Here is a 7,753-nt window from a genome sequence, read left to right as displayed (position 1 = left end):
ATTTCTATGCCTTCGTCTCGTTGAGATAACGGATGATGAAAGGAACAAATTGCATGGTAACCATATCGTTGATAGGTAGCTACCTTACTGAATCCGAATTTATCGGTGGCCATGATGCCTTACTAGGGGTCAATCTTGGTCTGTGTATTAGTGAGACGATTAATTGGTATTAATCGTGATACTATACACTACCGGTATGATGAGGAGTGGCGTGTTGTCGTAGGCACCCATAATTAAAACCTTCCGAACCTAACTACTGAACTGTAAATAGGGTAAGCAAGGGTCGATCCCACGAAGAGTGTCTAGCCGAATTTTCTTTGATGTGAAAAAGGCTGGGGGGTTTGTGTAAAAACAGAAAACAATCTCAGCAAAAACAAAAACAATTTAATTCGAATTCAATCAAAATGACGAACTTGGTCTCTGTCAACATCCACCATCGGAATCTTACAACTGATCATTGATGCAAAGATAATCAATTCACACATTGAATATTCACCGTTGGAACTAATTTCCTATCTCTCCTTAATTGTAATTAATCAGGAAACAAGCGATCCTAATTAATCTTACCCCTAAACAACCCTAGACAAGCGCTCAAGATTTAATCTAGTGGCAGCCTTAAGAATTAGAGAGATCGATGAAGCTAAACAACACAAACACAAGCGGTTGTATTTAATTTAGTTGAATGTTCTTCGTAAGGTTACTAATTCCTGACGCAGCAAATTACTAACCCTAATTGCTTCACAAGTTGGAGGGATCAAACAATTACGGATTTGATATCAAACTTAGCAGTAGATTTCAACAAATAATACACTAGTAGGCCTCCTAGTAATTAAATGCATCAATCATGAAAATATGCACAGAATAACATTCAATACTCAAACACGAATATAACACTAAAAACAGAAAGATCTCACAGTTTATTTGATTCCGAGGTTTCCGTTTCCTTCGACCAAGTTACAAAAGTTCTAGCCGCTCATGGCCATCACAAAAACTCAAGTGAAAGAAAATTTCAGAGAAGAGAAGAGAGAGAGGCGTGGTCCCCCAAAACCTACTCTGATCTCCCTTTTAAAATCTAATTTAAGAATTCAAATCCCACTCAATCTCCTAAAAGAAATATTCTCCTATCCTAAAATAACATTAATCCTAATTTAATTCTAATTGGAAATAAAATAAAATAGAGTCCTAATAAAATAGGAAGGTGGTGTTTCCAGCTGTAATTTTCGTGCAGCATGTATGTCTTCAAAACGTGCAATAATAGACTAACTTGCATAACAAGTCAGAACGCTCCAGGACGTCCGCAATGTAGGTGCGTCAAATTCAAGCTCGATTACAACCTTTATTCAGCCAGTATCTCTAAAAAGTCAAAACAGTAAAATTGTAGATCTCTTTCTTAGCGTTCCACAACATTTTGAATCATCTCAATCGGAGCTCGGATGAGAGAATTATGCCCAGAATACGAAGCAGTGGCGAAACTGTCCAAATTCCCCTAATTAATTCCGTTTTTCAATTAACACCTTCATTTGCTTCCTAAACCAAAATAAAGTAATAATGAGTACAATTAGGAAACAAATACATATAAAAGACTAAACATTAAGGGGGTTAAATATGACATTTTGCATTCCCATCAAGGAGCTTATGGGTCACACATAGAAGATAATTTAAGAGCCAGGAAGAAAGAAGGGCATTTTCATCTTTTTGGGCGAAAGGGTATTTTGGTAATTTCACGATGTAATTAAATTTTCTGAGGTCGTAGCCTTTATTTAATTTGTTAGAAAAAATAAATAAGTGAAATTACGTTTAAATATGTGTTGGCATATATTTAAATATATTATCATTATTGTTAAATGTTAATATATATTAAATATATATATTAATTGATTTTAATTGAGATAATGATGAAATTAAAATAAATATCTATTTGGGAGTGTTTGGAAACATGGGGTGTTTAGGTTGGAGCCCAAGCCTATTCCATATGGGAATAGGGCAATTAAATAACACTATAAAACAAAAGTGTTAATTGAAAGAAAAAATGTTTTTTTTTTCATTATTTATTCACTTTGATTAAAAGGAAAAACACAGCAGCCCCAAATACACTCCCATGCCAGATTTGGTTTTTGCCTAAAATCAAATCTCTTTGATTTTTCTTCTTTGTTCTTAAGGCTAAAGAGGATCTAGCAAATCCCTCTTTAGTTTCTTGCGATTGTCTTCGTGTGGACTACATCAGTTCAATCCTACACTTGGATTGGTGGCAAAACACGTTCAGAGACAAAATTGGAAGAGCCTCCAACGTGGGTATGGATCTTGAACTCTTGATTAATTTTCTGCAGATTCTTGTTTTTAATATAAACTGTAAAACTGTACCCTAATCTTGGCTCTATAGTAACGATCCATATTGTAATTGATTTTTGTTTTCCGCTGCCTCAATCGATCGTTTACTAACATCAATTGCTTTTCCAGCAATTCCGGTATTTGCTTACTAAATTTCTCCTCTACATCAGGAGTATAAGGATAGGATTTGGTAGTTATTGTATCATCCTTCCTCCTTAATTCAAGCGAAGCATATATACCGTTCCTTTCCCATAACTTCCATGGTTGATCATCAAAGCATGGAGAAAGTTCCTCTTTAAAGGATTTTACAAGTTCCTCAATCCTTAAAGAGTTCTTTCGGCTCTTGTTTTCAACTTTCAAGATTTTTTTTTCCTTATGTATGAATTTATCCGTGCTCTCAGGACATGCACCAGAGGGATCAACCTCCTACGATATATCCCATACGATCTAGTATATATGATGACTAGGATACAATCTTTGAAAGAAAACATTACAAGCCTCATCCACTTCTTCTGCATCAGAAGATTGCAACCACCAATTCCTTGTTTCCAAAACCTGGAAAACAATATGATCTACTTGTTGCCTTAGTTTCACCGGTTTAAAACCGTTTCTAACTTTTGAAACTTCAGGCTTAGCAAGAATAGGGATTTTGTGACGTCCAAGGATAATGTGGTCGTTATCCTGAGTAAATGGCCTAACTTCTACTTGACCTTGCAGAAAGCTATTTCCGAGAATAAACTCTACCTCTAAGTAATCCACTATTAGGACTTCCCTTAGAGTGAATTTTTTCTTGTTTAAGAGTACAACCATGTTCTCTGCCACATCCGTGATCATACTTTGACCTCCATCTGCAACCATATTTAGGATTGGTTTTTCCAATGATTTCCAAAGCTCTTGTGGAAAACATTGCTTCCTTGCAATACATTTGGTTGCTCCTATGTCTACAAGAATATCCAGAGTATATTCCTCATATTCTGGAAAACACAGTTTTGCATGAATACACATGTAAATAGTTCCCTAAACTATCGCATGACAATGCATTTCATGACTCATCATCATTTTAGTGCTTGGAGTTTCGTCTTCATATACTAGAATTTGCACAAATTTATACCCAACTATTTTCCTACTATTGCTATCCTAGTATCAGTAGCAGTGTCATCTGTTTCCAATATATTTTTCCTTGATATGATAGGCTGAACTTCTTTATTCCGCTCTAGAAACACCAAGTTTCTAAGCATAGGAAGAGTAATCTCAACCTCATTATCAAGTTCCTGGATTTAAATTTCTCGATTTGGGTTTAATTCCACCACGCTGGGCTGCATTGAATATTCCAAAACCCATCATTTTGGCCACGTAAGAGCCTTAACATTGACTACCGTAGGTCGAATTGGAATTATAGAATCCCATCTCGGGCCATGCACCTCAGTATATGCACTAGAGTTCATTCGTATAGGATTAACAGAGTTTATCAGTTGACAAATCAACCTATACTGAACTACTATTCCGTCATTAGAAGCCATCAAGTCTTATAATCTTGAAGTATGAATTCGAAGAACTATAACCCGTTTAAGATTTGGATCCGTGAGACTAACCATATATCCTGGTTTAACAGTCCCATAGGCATCCCCCAAAGCTAAATCAGTGTGAAAACCGCCTACTAAAGCTTTGCTAAACATAAGCCATCGTCTGTCCAGTACACAAATTTGTACAGCACCAAGTTGTACATAATTATACTTGCCATTTGCCCGTTTGGCAAGATGTCTAACCTTCTGTAACCAATCATCATCTGAGAGTATCAATTGACCCTCTCGAGACTGAGATAAAGCTATATGACCAGGTTTTTCGTGTACATCTTCCAAGCCTTCAGCTTTGAATAACCACTTAGAGCGTTCTTCAAAAACTTCTCTAGGTGTAAACCTCGGAATTACCCAAGTGTCCGGGTTACCCGAGTGATCCTCGTAATTAGATGATGAACTAATTACCGAGTTAGGATTTTCATCTTCATTTCTAATTGGGATAAGATCATATTCATCACCAATTCCGCTATTCCTAGGATATTAATTAAGACTACTAGTCTTTTGCATGAATATACCCATGTGTTGAAGATTTGAAGATTGTTCCTCAAAAGGAATATCTTTTTAGTCATCCTATGAAGAATCCGAATCTTCAGAGTACTCTGAAATCAATTCATAAATCTTATCATCTGAATCAATTTTGTATCCCCAAACTAGCTCAAATTCAGAAGTTTGGCTCTCCGGGTCGATTTCTACAAATCTAATCGCCGACTTTTTCTTACCCTTGTGTGGGCATTTATCCGCAAAATAATTTTTGTCACCACAAATCTAACAACAATTACAATCTTTTGCGTTTTTGGCAGATGGGCAAGTAGCACAAAACTTATGCACTCCGCGCTCTTTAGCATTAAGTCTACCTTTCCCTGTTTTCTAATCAAGCTTCCATGATCCAGAAGATTCCGTTTATTAGTAACAGGTCATTTTACCATATTACGAAAATGTTTCGACTTAAAGGTCCTTTTATCGAACGATCCTTTTTGTTTCATATGGTTTTTCCAACCTTGATGTTTGGTCGAATTCCTTGACTCACAGCCATATTGTCCTAGCACTCCATCAAAGTTTTGACAACAAGATTAGCTGAACTCAGGCCTTTTTGCTTCTTTACTCAGCTTGGCATTCAAACATCTTATCCTCACGAGTTGTCTAATAGCTTCTATTCGTCCTCCCAAAGAATCAACAACCTGATTCTTTTCGAGTAGAAGCTTAAACGCCTTGTTCGCTGCCTTATCCCATCTGCGGGGAAGCTTAGTAAAGAAAGTATTCTTCATGACTTCTTGTGTGCCACCACGCAACTGATAAAAATAACGTCTATATTCACAGGCGAAATTTTCAAACGGACACATGTCACAAAGCCTAAGCTTTCTCAAAGCCTCTAAGGCAACTATCTCTGCAAGATTATGATAATCCAAGGATTATACTGTTTTTATTAAGTTTTTTGGTCGGATTTTAGATACTTATTAGTTCATTTTTACCTGAATTGCTACTTAATTCTATACATTTTGTGTTTTAGGTTAAAATGGACATTTTGAGCAAATAATGAGCAAATTGGAGTTTTTGGACCCAAAAGTAAACGGATCCCAGAATTTGGGAGAGTTTTGAAGCAGAGGGAGCACTATGAAGCTTGTTTCCATGGGAGAGCATTGAAGATCAAAGATTCAAGCAAAGAAGCAAGCGGAAGGCAATTCTGTAAATTTAGAATTCCACCTAAAGGTTCGCCGCAGCGAAGTTTGTTCTTCACCGCGGTGAAAGGAGTCACGCACAAGAATGTCCCTTTTTACTTCGTCACCGCGACAAAGTCTGCAAATTTCAGTTTTCTGTAAAACGCACAATTTCATTTTAGGCAAAGTCCTAGTTTTTGGGCGAGGTATAAAAGCAAAACTTTGCCATTTTGAGTGGGGTCGTCGTTTCTCTTAGTCGCGAGTAGCCTATTTTCATTCTTTGGTTAAGATTGGACAAGTTTTTATTAAGAAGGGAGAAGATTCGGGATTTAACTTATGGATTCTGCACTTAGGGGAGATCTCTTGTCTTTTCCCTCATTTTCAATATGTTGAACATTGGGTTATTCGTTTTTCTTGATTGTTGTGTTGAATTAGTTATGAACTAACCCATTTTGGGTTAGGGTTTTGATGTAATTCGGATTTCCATGGATTGAGTAATTGATTGTTGAACATGATGAGATTGAGAAATGAATCGTGTTAAGCTTCTTGGATAATCACCATTGTAGTATTGAATGCTAGAGATAGATTTGAGAATCAATGAAATCAATCTAGGATTCCATGTGCTTAATGAACTTAGAACTATTAATCTTCAAATTGTTGGGTACAGAAGTTTGATAGGGAAGAGTAGGAAAACATAGCCTGACAAGGTATGTTTTGCACTTTTGAGAATTCGATTTACAATCAATGCATGGGAATATGGAAATAGCATAATCCGTAGGCTTAATCCATAGAGTCCGAATGAAGTCAAAACCCTATCCGTTTGTTTGAATCGATATTACCCTTGTTTTAATCTTGCTTTCATAATTTAGTTTTATTTTAGTAAATTTTGTTTTAGTTTTAGTTCAAATTTCTCCCATTAATCCAAACGAATTTGATTGCTCCAACTCAAAAACAGTAGAAAACTTAGTGCTTAGCAAACAATCCTCGTGGGAATGATACTCACTCATCACTTTATTACTTTGTGTGACTAGTGCACTTGCTATTTATGCATGTTGTAGTTACAACCGCATCAAGTTTTTGGCGCCGTTGCCCGGGATTGAATTTTGTGTTACCATTGAGTTTTTCTTTCGTTAGCTAGATTGGAGTTTAATTTTTTGTTTTCATCATTTTTTATTTTACTTTTGTTGCTATTCTCAGTTGGTTTATGATCTCACTTTTCTTTCGCTGTTTCTGTGTAGTTTATGCGAAGAGCAAGACGTCAACCAGTGGTTCCTATTGATCTTAAGATTGAAAGAACCGCTAGAAGACTTAACAGAGAGAAAAGAGAACAAGAGTGTAACACCTGCTCTCTACTACTGTTCAGATAATGCATACTATGCAAATTATAGACATACATAGCGTATGGAAGATAGTGGGCTCAAACTTTTCTTTACTCATAAAATATAATTCTTTACAAATACAAAAGACTATGTATTTAAAAACTTTCTAATTAATACAAAATATCATAACTGGTGGACAGTGGTGCCAATATTCTCTGCTCCTTGACGTCTGTCCGACCGTTGCTCCTATTTCTGCAAAATAGAGAAGAACAATGGGGTGAGCACAACAATGCTCAGTAAGTAAATCCTCTACTACCTGTCCCCGCAACTCACTCTTTGGGTTTTTCCTTACTCTACTATTCTTCTATTTCTATTTTTCACTATTTTCCTCTTTCTTGCTAATACTTTTATTCTCCTTTAACTCTGTTCTGCTCTTTTTATTCTTTCTTTCTCTCTGTTCCTTTTCTCTTATTCTTACTCACCATGAAGGACAATCATGGTTCTCTCTTATTCTCATCATATTCACCATGAAGGAAAATCATGGTTCTCACCTGTATAAGCTCTACATGCAATTAATACAAGAACTGCATGTTTCTTTCTTCTACTCTCTATTCTTATTAGCTCAAACTTTCACATTCTTTCTCATACTCTCTCTCTCTTTCTATCTCATTCTTTCTCAAGCTTTCTCAAGCTTTATCATTCTTTAATTCTTTCTATTATCTCATTCTCATTTCTGTTTCTCTTTCTCATAATTCTTTTCTGTTAACTCTCTTTAGTAGTCACGGCCTCATCTTACCGGAGGCACGGCCGGGACTCGCTCCCGCTCTATGTGACTTCTCCTCATTCTAGCCGATCGGACTTGGTTATGCATGGA

Source organism: Pistacia vera, unplaced genomic scaffold (genome assembly GCF_008641045.1).
Source record: "Pistacia vera cultivar Batoury unplaced genomic scaffold, PisVer_v2 Contig430, whole genome shotgun sequence".
Taxonomy (NCBI): domain Eukaryota; kingdom Viridiplantae; phylum Streptophyta; class Magnoliopsida; order Sapindales; family Anacardiaceae; genus Pistacia; species Pistacia vera.
The sequence above is the reverse complement of the archived record's forward strand: the minus strand, read 5'-3'. Positions refer to the sequence as shown.